Source organism: Equus caballus, chromosome X (genome assembly GCF_041296265.1).
Source record: "Equus caballus isolate H_3958 breed thoroughbred chromosome X, TB-T2T, whole genome shotgun sequence".
Lineage (NCBI taxonomy): Eukaryota > Metazoa > Chordata > Mammalia > Perissodactyla > Equidae > Equus > Equus caballus.
In genome coordinates, this window is record NC_091715.1 from 20,082,486 (window position 1) to 20,099,971 (window position 17,486).

The following is a 17,486-nucleotide window of genomic DNA, read 5'->3' on the forward strand; positions in this document are numbered from 1 at the left end:
TTATTTCAGACAGATGTGTGACATGCTAAAGAGGTAGAAATGACAGGCTGGTAAGGCAGATGAAGTTGTTAACGTGATGCCAGGTTTGAGTGTGAATGATTTGGAAGGTGATGGGTCCACATGTGTTGAAGGCAGCTGTTAAGTTTGGATTGGGCTTTGAACCTTTCAGGATTCTTGATATCAAGGAACATAATCCCTGCCAAGCCGTCATAAGAGAAAAGGAAATTTGCTGGAGGGATTGGGGCTTAGAGTTCATAGGAGGTGTCTTAGTGCTATAACAAAAACACCATGAACTGGGTGGCTTATAAACAACAAACATTTATTTCTTACAGTTCTGGGGACTGGGAAGTCCAAAATCATGGCACTGGCAGATTCAGTGTCTGGAGAGAGCCAGCTTCCTCATTGATGACCATCTTCTCACTGTAACCTTACATGGCTGAAGGGGCCAGCTAGCTCTGGGGTCTCTTTTGTAAGGGCATTAATCCCAATCACGAGAGCTTTGCCTTCGTGACCCAATCAACTCCCCAAAGCCTCACCTCCTAAAACCATCACCTTGGGGGTTAGCATTTCAACATCTGAATTTTCGGGGGACACAAACATTCAGACCATAGCAGGACGTTTGCAGAATCAAGAGCTGGCCAACAGGAGCTGCTGCAAAGGTCATGGAGCAGGAGCAGCCTGCTACCACTCCCCCTGAGCTGAATATGGACCCTCAATGTTTCCCAATATATTCATCCACTTTCCTGCTAGTGGGAATTTGGGTTGTTTCCAGGTTTTTCTATTGCAAAGTGCTGTTATGAGCATTTATATATATGTTTTCTGGTGCAGATGCACGAGCTTCTCTATGGGGCTAAATTGCCAGATCATAGGATATGTCCATGTTATATATATATATATATATATTATACCCCACAAGGTTGTATAAATGTTCCTTTGTTCTGTATCCTTACTCACACTTCATATTTTTTTTTAAAAATTTATTTTAAATTTTGCATATGGTAAAATTTACTCTTGTGAATTACTGTAGTGTTATGGGTCCTGACAAATGCACACAGCTGTGTATCCACTACTGCAATCAGGATACAGAACAGTTCTATCACCCCAATATATTCTCTTGGCTGCCCGTTTGTAGCCAGTCCCCCCTCAACCTCTGGGGTCTGGCAACCATTGGTCTCTTCTCCATCGCTATCATTTTGCCTTTTCCTGAAATGTCATATAAATGGACTCATACAGTTTGAAGCCTTATGGGTCTGGTTTCTTTTACTCAGCAAAGTGCATTTGAGAGTCATCCGTGTTGTTGTGTATATCAGTCCTTCATTCTTTTTTTATTGTTGAGTAGTAGTCCATTATGTAGATGTACCACAGTTTGTTTACCAATTCCCCAGGTGAGGGTCATTTGGGTTGTTTCCAGTTTGGGTGGTTCTGAATAAAGCTGCTATTAACAATGGTGTACAGATTTTTGTGTACACATTTCCACTTCTCTTGGGTAAATACCTGAAAGTGGGATTGGTGGGTCATATGGTAACTGTGTTTAATTTTGTAAGGAGCTGCTGATCTGTTTTGTAGCGTAGATGTGTGCCACTCATACATACAGTGGTGAGAGTTCCAGTTGTTCTGCCTCCTTGTCTGCACTTGGTATTGCCATTTTTTAAAGTCATTTTAATAGTTGTGTAGTGGCATCTCATTGTGGTTTTAATTTGCATTTCTGTGATGACAAATGGTGTTGAGCAGCTTTTTATGTGCTTATTTGCTGTTCAGATCTATTCTTAGGCCCACAGTTCTTAGATGACCATAAAAGAAAAAAATTGGTAAATTGAACTTTACAAAAATTAGTAATGTTTAGGTAGATATGAGCAGTGTATAATAGAGTAAGGAAATATCACTTCTATTATCTGCATCAATTAAAAATTTGGGTGGCAACAAATGTCACCAGAAGGAAGCTAGCTTTTCTTGGAGGATAGCAAAACATTAGAGACTGAAGAAGGGGTTAAGGAAGAGGAAAGTTAGCTGGAACTGAGAGATCTAGGAGGTTGAAGGACAGGAAGCTGTGGCTGGAGAATGTCGTTGCAGAGCTGGCATCAGTGACCTGGAGCAGAGTTTCAAGTGATGCCAGTGCTTGTGAAGTGACCACACTCAGGTGTGAATGCAGGGTAGAGAAGTCAAACATGCTTAAGGCTTAGAAGATCCAGGGCTCTAAGGCCAGGGGGTAAAGAGGTTAATATAAAGATGAAGGAACCAAAGACATGAGCAGAGAATAAAGTGGGCAGATTACAAAGCAGATGTTGAAACCATTGAGGAAGGTGGGTGAGTGTCTCTGCCACATGAGAAAGTGAACCGCAGGTGGTGCAGTGTGTGCAGCCTGCTTAACCCATTCTTGTCTTCTTCCTGAAATGTTCTCTTTGAGCTTATAAATATATTTTCATAGAATCAGTAACACTCGAAGAAACAACCCCAGGAAACGTTAATGCTTTTTTCATTCAGGGCAGTATTCTATAGGGTGGAAATTTAAATCACTCCTAAGACTCACTCTAGGCAGCATATGAAAAAATTAAATATTGACATCCACATCATAGAACACAGTCATTAGGTTATAATCAGACATCTGCCATATCAGAAAAGCTTGAGTACACCTGAAGTTTATATAATGTTATAAACCAGTTACTGCAATAAAAAATAAAAGAAAGAAAGAAGTAAAAGAAAAACAAAAAGACAATATTTTTACCTAAAAAAAAAAAAAAGGAAAAGCTTGACATTGCTGTGCTCCCATTCTTACTGCCTTAGGCTACCCTGTCTCATATTTTTTTAACAGCTGGATGTTCGTCCATAGAATGTTATTTATCTCAATAATGTGATAAATCATGATCCTCAGACATATAAACACCTAAATGAATTGACCTGAAGATGTAGTTAAAGATGTGTATTTTATAAAATGTTTTTGATAGTTTCTTTTTTTTTCATTTTCTGCTTTATTATCCTGAAGTAACATGTCAGAATGCATCAGTAAACTGATTCTGCATTGTATTCATGTGTTATTTTATAAAGTGAAGTTTATCTTGTGTGATTATGCTTGGTAGTCATTATTTTTATTAAGGACAGTTGTCATCTCTCACATATGTTTGTCTGTGGTTTGTCTAGATCTCTGCCAGGTGGCGTGAAGGGAGACCATACATTGTCCTTGGAGGATTACAGTCTAGTTGAGGAGAAAGATAGATGCCTGTAGCAGCCAGATTTAGTACCACAGGATTTAGACGTTAATTATCCACTGTCATATCGTTTCTAATCATTTTGTGGGGGTTGGAGGTAGTTTATGCAGTAGAGAATCACTGAAGTATTCCTGGACGTTTTGTTGTGGAACTGTGATTCAGATAACTTGGGAAAAGGGAGAAGAACATTTTAGGATGGAAGGACTGAAAAAGAAACACACAGGGATAAATATGTGTGTTTGTGGAGGAAACAGGTGAGGAAGTAACGGCAGAAGGGGTGGAAGACGGAGGATTTGGGAGCCTGGACATCATAAAGAGTTTCAGTGGAAGTTCAGTGGGAAAGAAGGTGAGAAGAAGAGCGAGAAAGGTGGATTGAAAGGAGGCATTTTGTTGTTCAGGATTTTAGGGAAACAGTGATTTGTGTTGAAGAAGTCGAATTATGAGCTCACGCTTCCTTCGTGGGTAACTCACAGATTACCTCCTCTGTAGTATCTTTAAGATTAAGCTTTGCATTTTCCCTTTTCTGAATGATGTTTATGTTTGAGTGCACATTGACTTAGCATCCAGTGATTAAATTGTGTTCATTTCATTTCCCCAAATAGATTTAAGGATTGTATCTTTTATATTAAATATAATAGACTATTGTTGAAATTTGACTCAGAAGACTGATTTACAGGTCACCTAGTGCAGTCCCCCCTGTAGTGGCCACTGAGCTCCACCCAGAAGGCTGTCCCTCCCACAGCTTCTGTGTGCATTTGTTTCTAAAGGCCTCCACCTGTGACTTTCTTCAGAGGATTGGCCTTGGGCTACTGGAGCCACTCTGCCCAGACAGAGAGCTGGAAGTGTCTGGGAGTTTTGTGTTACCATTTCCACCCCTAGCCCCGACCCTGCATCAAGGAAGCTTGGCCAATGACTGACAGGTGTGAGTATGAAAGTTCACATCCGTTGACTCAAGTAGGGAGAGTGTTGAGGCTTTAGTGTAATCCAGAGCTCCCCAGATCAAGCTCAGGGTGGCACTTCACCTGAGATCACACCCTTGTTTGTTTTTTTCCCCTCTCTGTCTCCCCACCACCACCACCATCTTTCCTGGGAATACTTAATAAATCACTTGCACATGAATCCTCATCTTAAGTTTCACTGGGACACTGACCTAAGGCATTCTCATTTTACTGTGGGGAAACTGAGGCCTAATGTGGTTAACCCATTTGCCCAAAGTCACGCACAGACTAATTTTGGACCCAAATCTCTTGATTCCATGTCTATGCTCTTTTAACTTCTCCTTAGAAGTTCTAGGTATACAATAGACGTATAATAGTTGTCTATTGAATTGACAAATAAATTATGAGTGCACTAATGGTGTGCAAGGCATTTTACTGGATACTAAAAGAGGCATGAATTTAAGGTGTAATTCTTGCCTTGAAGAAGGTTAAAAACAAGAGAAAGGATAAGACTAGTATTTATTAAGTGGACTAAGAAGGGCAGACTTATTGCAATTGGAATCTAGAAGAACAAGAACAGGAGGGCCATGCATGATTAGAGCCGGCAGAGAGAGAGAGATTCAAAAACAGTGCGGCATCTGGATTGGGGCTGAGAGGGTTAGGTTTAAACAAGAGTTTATTTCAAAGTTGTTGACATTTTAAAACTTGATATAGTTTACTCAGTTTTGTGTCCTAATGTTTTCACCCATCACTGGGAAGGTTTTCTATATTATCATGAAATGGGCTTCAAAAGCAGTTTTTAATGAATTTCATATATATATTTCAAATATATAGCTATATTGAATATATTTAATGATACCTCTGTTATTCAATATTTAGATTTCCCTAAATTTCTGATTATGAAATGACACTTCGCTGAAGATCTTTCTACATAAACATTTGCTTACATTTGTGAGATTATTTGCCAAAGATAAATTACTGGAAATATAATTATTGGATTAAGTTTTTTGAGCATTCCTGAGACATTTTGCCAAATTGCTTTCCAGAAAAGATTTACTATGCCAGCATCTCACTTCTCAGTGGCACATGTCTTGTTGCTTCTCCAGAAGTTCTAGTCATTGATTGATTGATTTATTAATTCATGAAATATTTATTGAACATTGATTCTGTGGGAGACCACATGCTAGGTGGCATGTCATTATTATGTAAGATTCCTTTGGGTTTTCCTCCTTTACTTTTTTTTCCTTCCACTCACAGTATTCAAATTTTGCTTTTTCTCTGCCTTACCAAAACCATGACCACATTGGTTTTATTCTTGTATTATTTTCTTAGTTCTAACCAGGAATTATTTTATTCTTTGTCATTCTTTTACTATTGTTCTTTAATAGCATTCCACTCTTGTTCAAGGTGGCAATCTTCTCTTGTCTCAAGATATCTTCTCTTATCTCTCTGAGGACATTAATGATAACTTTGGAGATGTTTTTCTTTTTCTCCCTTCATGCTTCCTGTCCCAGTGGCTTTCTTCCTGGTTATTTGTTTTGATTTCTGTCTTTCATATTAAAGACTTTCCTTAACTGTCAGGTTTTCCTTGACTAATTACATTTAAGAATGGGGCATAAATAATAACAGTAAGTAACTATAAGAGGCTTACTCTATGCCAGGCCCTGTTCTGAGCACTTTACATTTAATTCTCACAATAATTCTGTAAGATAGGTTCTCTTATTATTCCCATTTTGTCAATGAGATATGAGAAGTTAATAACTTGACAAAGGCCTCATGGCCAATAAACAGCAGCGCTAGGATTCCAACCTGGAAGGTTTGGATCCATGGTCTGTGCGCATGACCACCATGCCATAGTGCTGCTTACAAGTGTTGTGCAGGGTGGTTGCAGGTCAGGCTGGTACTTAATGTCTTTTATCTTGGTGTTATTAGACTACCCTCTGCAGATCCTACCTGCCAGTCGAGGTTCTGGTATCTGAGGTGGAAAGACGGCTGAGAATCTTAACATTCAGCACATGAACTTTCTCTTAATCCAACTCTTCTGCTTTCACTTCAGCACCTGCCTTCAGTTGGCCTGCCGTCACCCAATCCAGAGGCCTGCAGGTTTACCCTCCCTGAAGACCAAGTCTCTGATCTCTTGAAGAAATAGGAGAGGACCAGGGGCCTGACTGTGCTAAGTAAGGGAGGATATCTAGGAGTGTAACTGACTACTAATTTTTTTTAAACATTGCTTTATTGAGATATGATTCACCCACTTAAAGTATTAAATTCGTTGGATTTTAGTGTATTCACAGAGTTGTACAAACATTACCACAATATATTTTAGAACATTTTTAGAAAATGAAGTCCTGTACCCATTAGCAATCGCTCCCCATTCTCTCCCACCTGTCCAGTCTTAGGTACCCACTAATCTATTTTCTATCTCCATGGATTTGCCTATTCTGGAGATTTCATATAAATGGAATCATACAATATCTGATAATTCGTGACTGGTTTTGTTCACTTGGGATAGTGTTTTCAGGGTTCATCCATGTCGTAGCATGTATCAGCACTTCATTTCTTTTTGTGGCCAAATAACATCCCATTGTATGGATCTATCATATCTTGTTTATCCATTCATTAGTTGTTAGACATTTGGGTTGTTTCCACTTTTTGGCTATTATGAATAATGCTGCTATGAACATTCGTGTGCAAGTTTTTCTATGGACATATATTTTCAGTTCTTTTGGTAGTGGAATTGCTGGGTCATGTGGTAACTCTGTATTTAGTTGTTTGAGGAACTGTTGGATTGTTTTCCAAAGAGTCTGCACCATATTACGTTTACAGAGTATGAGGGTTCTGTTTTTTTAACTACTTCTTAAGCAGACTTTCCAGCAATGTTTAAACCCTATCCTACTGTCACTGCCTAAAGTATCTGGGGATCTGTGGTGTGCTTCAGCTTTTCTCACTGCTGGCTTGGCACACAGGTATATCAGTTTCTACTCATCTATTGGCTTTCTCTTCTCCAAAATTTTGTGCTGTCATCTCTTTTCCATTCTCTTTATTCCTTACAGACATACATTTGTTTTTTCTTTATTCATTTGCTCTCATTTCATTGAGGTTCCAGAATGTATTAGGGGTAAGCACATGTGCTCAACCTACCAGTTTAAACTGGAAATCTCTTCAGTTTCTTCTCTTTTATTAAAAAAAAAATTTTATTGAATAAATTTGGCATGTAACAGTGTGTAAGTTTAAGGTGTACAGTGTGTTAATTTGATACATTTATGTATTGTGATATGACTGCCAATGTAACGTTACTTATCACATTATATAATTATAGTATAGTATTATTATCAATATTCATTATACTGTGCGTTAGATCTCTGTGGCATATTTACTACTTGTTACAAGTGTGTACCCTTAAACAACATCACTCTTATCCCCCCTTCTCTTTCTTTTAAATTCATATGAATTTTAACACACCTCATTAAAACCAACATTTAGAATGTCCCATTTGATGAGGTGGTCTCTATCAATCTATCTTTTCCTGTTTATGCTTCCTTGTCTCTTTCTCCTTCTCTAATCTAGGTATATACCTACCCATCTCTTCATTCCATCTCTACAGTCATAGAGAGAAGTTTGGCACATTCTTCACCTAATATTAACATTGTTTATTTCTGTTTGATGTGATTTTGGGTAAGTCTTTGCTTTTAATACTTTTATGTATTGCTTATTTTTAAAAAAATAATAAGCATGGATAAATTTTATAAAAATGATAAAATCATATGTAAAAAAAACTGGATGTCATGGAATTTAAAGGAGTAGGATGCCTCAAAGAGAGCATGAATAACAGCATTAAATAGAGTAGAGAAGTAGAAGAGAATAAAGACTGAAAAAGGATCATTCTTCTTCCAATTGTAGGCTCTGCATCCTTGTTTTCAGTTGGAAAGTTTAATTTTGATCCCAGAGAGCATCAAATGTATACTACACAGGTACCATGTCATGCTTAAAAATGATAAATAATAAGATACTTATTGGTGTTTCTAGAGACATGGACAACTGTCTCTGTAGGTTAATAAAAACTGTATTTATAAAAATAAAGCTATAATTTGGCCTGGTTCCTCAGAATAGCATAAAAAATCATGTAAGAGAAAAATTTCTCAAGTAAAAATTGTTATTTATTGAACTTTCAGTATCACAAGTGCCAATATGAACATGCATGTCTTGAACACACCATGTCAGTAGATAAATGTTTTTTGGAGGAGAAATACAACATGACCCACTCAGGAAACTTTCTCTCTCAAGGACAGGGTGAAATGGAGCTCTATAGAAGAAGGAAACAAAGGAGAGCAGGGCCATTTTGTTAAGCATGGACTTGACCTCTCAGATTGGGCTGGTGTAGGATCATACCCCCCACACTTTTCAGTGCTGAGCTTAGGAAAGAAAAATAACTTTGTTACCACCTAGGTGAAAGTCAACAGTAAGAATTCGTTGCCATGTACACAGGCCTGAAATCAAATCCCAATATTGCTCACCCTGAGTAAGAGCAGACCAACTCTTCTCCTCTACTTCCTTTCATCTTTCTTTATTTGCTTCTAATTGTGGACTTTGTCACCACTTTTTCCTCTAATTCTAGTTTCATTTGTTTCCTAGACATCAGTGAAGTAAGTTATCATCTGCAATAGTGCAAGAAAGGTGGCCCATGAACCACCAGTATCAGCTTCACACTTGGGATGGTGATGGATTTAGATTTAGATTTAGATGATGGATGTTGTTGGGCCCCACCCTAGACCTACTGAAACAGCATCTCTGGGGTGGGGCCCAGGACTATGCATGTTCATTAGTTCTCCAAGTGAGAACCAACAGTCTACAAGATATTATTTGGGATAGCTGGTAAAAATCTCTTTCTGAATAGTGGTGGGGGACAGTTCTCTATGGGTCTCTCATTATTGCACATCTTGTGAGCAGAGGTACTGATTTGCTTTGTTCTGGAGTCTCTTTTCTAGGATGTTTGTATGGCAAACAATCTTGGGAGGTAGAGATCACAGCCCTCTGGAGAAGAAGGCAGACTTGCTTATTGTCCAGTATAATAAAAATAATTTCTCCAAATGGGGCAAGGGGCAGGCATGCTGACTGCCCATTATAGAAGATTCAGGTTCCCTAAGTTTGGAGTTCCTCAGCTGTGATGCACAAATATGGCAGGTGAGCATCCACTGGGGCCACTCTGTGTCACCCTGTGAGCCATGTGGAGTAAGGGGAATTGACACAAACATAATACTCATGCTGCTGGCTGTACTGTGAGTAATAAAGTCCTTTGTCTCTAACCCAGGAATCTCCTGTCCTCTGCCAGCATCTACGAAACTGGCAAGTCAGTTTGTCAGCTTGCAGGTGGGGTAAAATCTCAGACCCTTCCAGTTCTTGAGAAATAGTTCTTCGCTGACCTAACATGGTACAAGACATTTTTTGTTTGAGAAACCTATTGCTTTAGATTAGAACATTGAATCTCTAGATGTTCCCTATTGAAATATAAGATTATCTTGGAAGTATGACATTAGCCATAAGTCTCAATTAATTTTATCAGATGAACTACCAGGTCTTAAGATAGTAAAAGATGGTTCTGAAGAGTTGAGAAGTGGACATATTGTGAATAGAGGTACAAAGGAGATGGTCAGCCTCAAAAGTATGCCCTATAGTGGGAAAGGTCCAGAGATATACTTTTGTGCTCTGAAATTTTGCCTGGAGCCTGCTCTGCCAGCATCCATCTCAGCTGGACATGCAATGCACACTGATTTCCTATAATTCCCTTCTTCATTCACAGTGAATCAAGGGCATCTGCTGGCAACGCTGTGGATTCTGTTGTTTGCAAACAGCAAGTAAACATCATCCATTGTCTGGGCTTTTTGGATTGGAAATTGTTATAACATGGGCAGTAAGAAGGTTTACCATGCAGTGAGAGAAGTAGAGAGAAAAAAAGAGCTAATAAACCTAGAAAAGGACAATAAGGGAATTTCTGTGATTACTAATTTGTGCTGAAGCAAAGCTGGCCCAAATCCATTCTTGAGAATTCCCTCACTTTGTTTGATAAGTCCACATATGAAGTGACATACAGGTGATACACAAATATTTCTTTTAAAGCATAAATCAGATACTTAAGTTTGGAAGCACAAGGAGTTTCTGGTTCATTACACATCTAATAACTGAGGACTCACAATTAAACATGGAGACCAGAATTTTTGCATCCCAAATTGGGATATATGGTCTGACAGATACCATGTCTACTTATACAACAATAGAAAATGTGAAATTGAAGTAGTCCTGCAAAAGTCGGAATGGTGACCATATAGTTAAACCATATACATTTTCACAATGTTAAAATTATTAGATGACACTAAAATACGTTTAGTCCTAAAACACAGAATATTTATCTGTGGATTCAATGACCTCAGGGTCATATGAACACAAATGAAAATCTTTTTGAATTTTAAACTATTTAAGTTTATATCTATTTTGGATAAATGGTGCTTCAGTGGATACAGTTTTTTGTTGTTGTTTTTTGGCTCTTTGGTTCTAACTGTAGTTGTACTTTCTGTCTAAATAGTTCTCTGAGAAATGATGAAGATTTTCGTTGGAAAGCTTTCTACCTTGTCTAAGGGGTTAGTTGCAAATTAATTTCTGATTTGGAGTCTGTTTCATATGAATTTCCAAATTAACCTATATAATAATAATGTTAATAGTAAAAATAATAGAGGACTGTCAGTGAGAACAGTGGGTGGAACTATCCTGTCTACATGTTGTCTCTCCATTTTGTCTACCTGCTGTCCTGCCTACAGTAGTTACTCTCACCAAATTTGGGCTTTTTTGGGAAAGGAGTTCTCAAGTAGCAAAGTTCCTTATTTAATTGCTCTGGTGGTAGTAAATATGGAAAACTTTAACAGAATCCTTCTGACTGAACTCATTGGGTCCACAAAGGACTCCAAGGGAAACATGATAGCCCAGGAAAAAGCTTCGGAAATGTCTAAAGTTTAAAATCAACACCTTGTGTTATATTTAAAGTTCACGGATTTCTAAGATTGGTATTCTAAAATTCAGAGGATTATGGTATTTCAGAATAATGCCTGTAATGTTTATGTCTTTATATACCATATCAATATATTTATTAGTTTAGTCAGCAAATATTTATTGGATTCCTACTATGTGCAACACTTGATCAATATAAGGGACAGAGAGATTAATGAGATTGAAATTCCCACTCTTGAGTACCTCAAAAATTTTGCAGGAAGACAATGGTAAAACCAGATTATTACCACACACTATGCTAAATCTACAATAAAAATATGGACAAAGTTCTGTGAAACCAAAGGGAGGGTGAATAATTCAGCCTGGTAGGACACCCCAGAGGAGGTGACATATGTGAAACGGGAGCAATGTTCAGAATCATCCTAGGAATATGAATCACTCCTTTTTGTAGCAGCAAGAGTAAAAGTAGCAAGAATATCAAGAGTAGCTATTAGTTACAGGGTATTAAGTAAGTGCCAGGCAAGACACTAAACATTTGGCGTGGACTATCTTATAATATACCCACCAACCAAAATGATAGATACTGTTATTACCATTTTACAGAGGAACAGACTGAAACTTTAGGAAGCAAAGTAACCTGCTCAAGATCACACAAGTAGGAAACAGTAAATTTTTGATGAACGATTGAATGAAATCACAAAACATTCCTAAATCTGGAATTGAAATATCTCACCAAACTATAATATCCTAAGAGAGATCAATGTGAGTGGTATAACGTTATCTAAACAACCGTCATGGTTTAAACAGTTTTAACTTTTCTTTGGAAGAAATCAGAAGCTCTTCATCCTGGTCCTCTTTGAGGAAAGTTAGCACTTAGCATTACAAAGCATTCATTTCCACCAATTATACCAACGTCTCTTCAGAGGGCCCTAAACTGAGTGAGATGGAGACAGCTTCACTCACCTACACTAGTTCAAATTGATGGGCTTTGTTTGTTCTTTTGTGCCTGAATACCATTTTTTTTACTTTTAAAAATAGGGTTTTGAATGTAAATAACTCCTCTCGTCTGCACATAGGCTAGTTATATGAACATTGTAAAATGGTCAATTCCTGTTTCTTTGCTTTGTAAATTTCTTTCCTAGTGGTCTTACATTTTTCCAATGAATATTTCACCAAATGTTTGCTTACCTCCCATGCACCTCATTCAATAAACATCGGTTGGACTCTTAGTCACATTTATTATAGTATCACATCTATTATAATATCTCTTTTAATCCTCAAAATTAACTTTCTGAGGTGGTTATTTTAATCTCATTTACATATGGGGAGACCTGGGCTTGGATAATTTGGTGTATGGTTCAAAGTCACACTTGTTCAAGGTCATAGAGTCAGCAGAACCAAGATAAGAATTTGAATATTTTGACACCATGTTCCCTGTTTGTTCACACAAAGGGTCTCCTTATAAATGGAATGAAACTGCCCCTCCATGACTTGGCCAAGATAAAACAGGAACACGTTAACAATTCAATATAGTCAATACCTTATTGTATCAAAAGGATGGCCTAGCAAATAAGTGTTAAAGGGTGAAGTCAATGTGGGCTGTGGTAATCAGAGATTGGGTTTGGCTAGGTGGGAGGAACAAGAGCAAAAGGGAGGCTCGCTTGACTAGAAGAAGAGCAACAGCAAACATGTTGAGTTGTGCTAACTGTGTGATCTGTGGACAAATAAAAAGTCTCCCTGGTGCAAATCATTTGAATTATTCCATGGATAAGTTTTTCAATGCTTGTAGCATTGCCTTGAATACTTTATGGAATAAGATGGTATGAAAATAAACAAAACCTAGAAGGAGAACCTGGAGATATTTTTTAAACCACATTAATGTACAGAAAACCAGAATGGTGGCTATTTAACTTGACAGATAGTTGACCATGTACGTATGAAAACAGAGGGTTATAGACTGAAGGCGGGTTAAACAAGGTGTGTTGGCAAGTATACACCATAAAAATATAATCTTTGTTTTTAATTTTTTCTTGGTGAATGCAAGCATATTACATATTCTCCTTGCAGTCATTTTCCTCAGCACTTCATCCATTGACATGCACAAACACGCATGTGAGCAGATGTTTTCTAGTACCTTTGGCAGAAGAATTTAGTGCCTTGTACACATCACACCTGCCATGTCATGCTTATTGATTGAACGATTCAGCTTGCTGAAAGATATTGGGTGAGATATTAATTTTAAAATGAAAGCCTTCACATCTGCTAATGCCTGTCAGTCTCTGGAGTGAATGTGCCATTCGAGCCAACGGAAGTGGGCAGAAGCAGCCTTCATGGGTAGGGCTGACAAGTTATTTTGAGTCTGCTGAATTACCTTTATTGTTGCCCGGTACTTACAGGCAGACCTCTCCTTCCATTAAACTCCAGCACTCACGGTACTTCTGAAAATAGCTCTAGTTGTTTAGAACTCGTCTTCCTGGGTTTTCTTATAAATGGAATATTTGTGGTAGTTGAGCGATAAATGGTGAGATACTGGTGTTTTACAGGCAGTGAAATGACAAGGTCAGTTTTAATTAAGCTGAGATCAACCTCAGTCTGTATTGCACACTTCTGATTAGGTTATTTCAAATTAACATAAGTTTTTGGAGACTTCGCTGAAGTCAGTGGTGTTAAACACCAGCTGTGCTGGCAGAGAAGCGTGGGATATGAGAAGGAGATAGCATTCACATTGAAATTAGCACTTGGCACAATATAATTCTCTGATTGCAAACTATGTGGAGTTGCCTGTGCTAATTGGTTGATTTTATTTGAAGCAGATGTTGTTAGCTTTCCCACTAATGATCTGGAGAGAAATTCTTTTGAAAGACATGCCATGTTAGGATCTCTGCAGTATAATAAGCTAATTACAACTTTAAGTACTTGCAGTAATTAGCACAATGTGTATAAAGTGTTCCTGATCTTTTCACCCTGCCTCATTATTGTCAGGGCAGCTTGAAAAACAAAAAGGAACGCTAGCTAGATTGAGTCTCCCTGGTCTAGCCTCTTCGTTTCCCAGACTTCTGCACTAAAGAGATAATGAACTCGACTTAAATCCTTCTCTTTCAGGCATGTCAAAAAGGTTTAGTGCCAACCCCCACCCTTCAACACCCAAAAAATGGAGAGTGAAATTTGCCAAACTAAAACGTTACGTCGCACACATATGCCTTTAGGGCCCATGAGGTCTTCATCACGTTAGCAAACCGAGGTATTTGGGAACGCTGTTAGCATATTTATATCATGTTCATTTATTTTATTGTTTACCAGTTTGATCCAGGGATCAAACCTATATTTTACGGGAGAACATTGCCCCATCACATTTCCAAGCGCAAACTCTAATTTCCCTGTATGGAATGCTTTATGTGCTTGATATTTCTGTAAGCCTGAAATCCAGTCTTTTTATATTTTTAATAACCAAGCTATTACAGATACATATTCTATTCTGCTTATAGTAATTATGAGAGTGAAGACATTGTAGGGGTAGATGTGAGGAGTGTGACAAAAAGTGGAAAAAATGAATTGGGAGGAAAAGAATTGATAGAGACAAATTCTTAATAACATATGAAGCAAAGTCCAGGAGTAACTGCTATTAATATGAGTGAACCTGACATTAGAGCCTCGTGACTAAAATTCTGGTATCTCTAAGAAGAGGCTAAGTTGATCAGTAGAAAGTAATTTATAGTAAACTATCATTATTTCAATATCTCTTGGTGATCTTTTTAAGAAAGTTTCAGAGTTTGGATATTTAAGCTCTGTTATTTGAGATCAGTGGTTAAGAGTAAAAATGCAGCCATTCATAATGGAGACCTCTACTGAAGCAGGTGACTATCTAGCTTTTCTATTTTCTTATGGCTCCTTCTTTGGTTTCAAGAAACTTCTTGGGGGAGGCAGAGATGGAACAAATTCTTCTAGAGTACCTTTGAAGAAGTTGGCTGGCTCCCTTGGCTCTGATTTCTGGGAAGTAGGCAATTTGATCTCATATTCTGAACTTGGCTGCAGAAATAAGGTAGAAAATTTCCTTATTTGCACCTCTAGGGCTCTTGTCTCCTCGATTCTGGAATTGAAAGCTGGGATTGTGGTTTCTGGATTTATATCTACCTCCAGTAATGTAGAATTTCACAAGGTAAGTAGCCACATTTCTGATGACTTCAACAGGTTATATCCTAAAGAGAAGAGGGGATAAACAAAAATATCCCGCCTATTTGAGAAAAGCAAAGATAGAGAGGGCTGATAGAGATTCATCCTCTCAAATTACTAAAAGAAAGGAAGGGTGTAGATTTAAGGGGAGTCTTATACTTTAAACATTCTTCATAAATATAAATGATTGTTTTATGGGTATGAAAATTTATTGCTGTAAGTAATGAAAAATTTAAGAGAAAAGACTTTGTACTTTGGTTTTTCCTAAGTTTACAGAGCCTCAAGTGCTCAGTGGAACCCAATAAGAGAAATAATTATGCTCAAGCTAAACATTCAAGGACAGGCCTAGTGTTGACTTTCACATCCGGCACAGTGTCTGGAAAGCCTTAGGTGCATAATAAATGGTAAATGGATGAATGTTGTTTGGTGAAAAGTTAATGAGTCATTCTCTGTCACTGCCGTGAGGTTTGGTGAGTTTCCACACTCCTGGAAGTATTGTCATGAGTTGGAACTACTCTAAATGCCGTGTATAATTATTTGTCTGAGTTGTCTTGAGATACTTATGAGTCCTTTAGTACAAAAGGTTAAAGGCACACACTGGATGTTGGGAGTTTTGACATCTAGCATCCTTACTGGTAGAAATTAAAAGTCTCATTTGGCTATGTAAGGGATCAACCCACTTAGTAATGGGGCACTTGCTAGAGTAACAAAAACTTGTTTGACAGTAAACTAATGGATTTACATTGTTTTGTCAATAAGGATCCTTTATCATTATCTTGTTTTTGTTTACTTAAACCCATAGCTTCTATTACTTACTCCTAATATAATACTGTGGTCATAGAAATATAAACCAGGTTCCTAACAATATATGTTTTTTGCATGTAATCTGCATTTTCCTAAGTTTGAGAAAACAAAAAGTTGTCAAGCTGTTGTTAGATGCTTGAAATATAATGGTATATGTCCCTATGAATGTTATATATTTATAATATATAGTGTTAGATATAGATGTATATATAACATATTACATATATATAATTTACCTATTATTTTATAAATTATTATATGGATTTTAAAAATCTATCTGTCATCTTTCAAGAGAGGTCACCTTTAGAAAGGCCATAATCAGGCCAAGTGATAAACTTTATAATTTTATTATGTTCTGATAGCACTTATTTGGAATGAGTTAATGGCTAATCAATGACTTTTTTTGTATACTTATTCACACACACACAAAATAGTCTGACATACAGAAGGGCAAGCTGACTTTTTTAAACCTTTCAGCTTTCTAGGACTGAAGAGTTTTCTTAAAGAGAGGGTCCCCAGCTTTCGGAGGAATCAGCAGATTGAGACGTGACCTATTATAATACATCCACTCACTGCTAGCCCTGTGTGTCCCAACATGGCACTCCACTGTCCTGTCAGGGTCTAATGAAGCATGTGACTCCTTGAGACATATTCCTGAGATGCCAGCAGCAGTGGTTGTTTCTTTTACTTCCAAATGTGCAAAGTGGAGACAAGAAACCTTTAATTGTTGGGAAAAAAATTAAAAACTAACTCCAGATTTTAACATCAAAGAATTGAGGCTATTTGAGCTTTAGAGGATACAGCAATTACATATGAAAATCTCTTTCATGTAAGATTTTTAGAAAAGTCAATCGCATGCCTTCATGCTTGTATGTCATAGATTGCTGGAATACGGCTAAATAATATCATTTCGAAGAGAAGAGTTTTTCCCCATTTCCCAATACATTTTTCTTTTTTGCCATAAAAAGCTTGAAAAACAAACTCCCTGAGGCACCAGAAGCAGGAGTACGCAGGGTGGTTTGGCTGCAGACCAGAGCAGCACAATGGGTTTCTGCTTCCTTTCTGTTCATCGCTGCCCCCTTCCCTCCAAAGCACACACAAAGCTCTGCATGACTTTCTGGTTTCAGCCTCTAGTTTTGCAATTTTTTCTGCCGTGTGTTGGGAAGAAATTGAAATGCAAAATTATATCCCCTGAAACAATCATATTGTTTTGGGGGCATAGGAAGAAGGAGAGGTACAGGGATGAGGGTTTTTTTCTTAAAAAAAAGGCTGCTCTGAGACACAATACCCATCCCTTGCTGCTCTGTGAAGCTCTCACGTTTTTTTTTGTGTGTCTTATTTAATTTTGCAAAAAAGTAGCTTAACCACTGAGAAA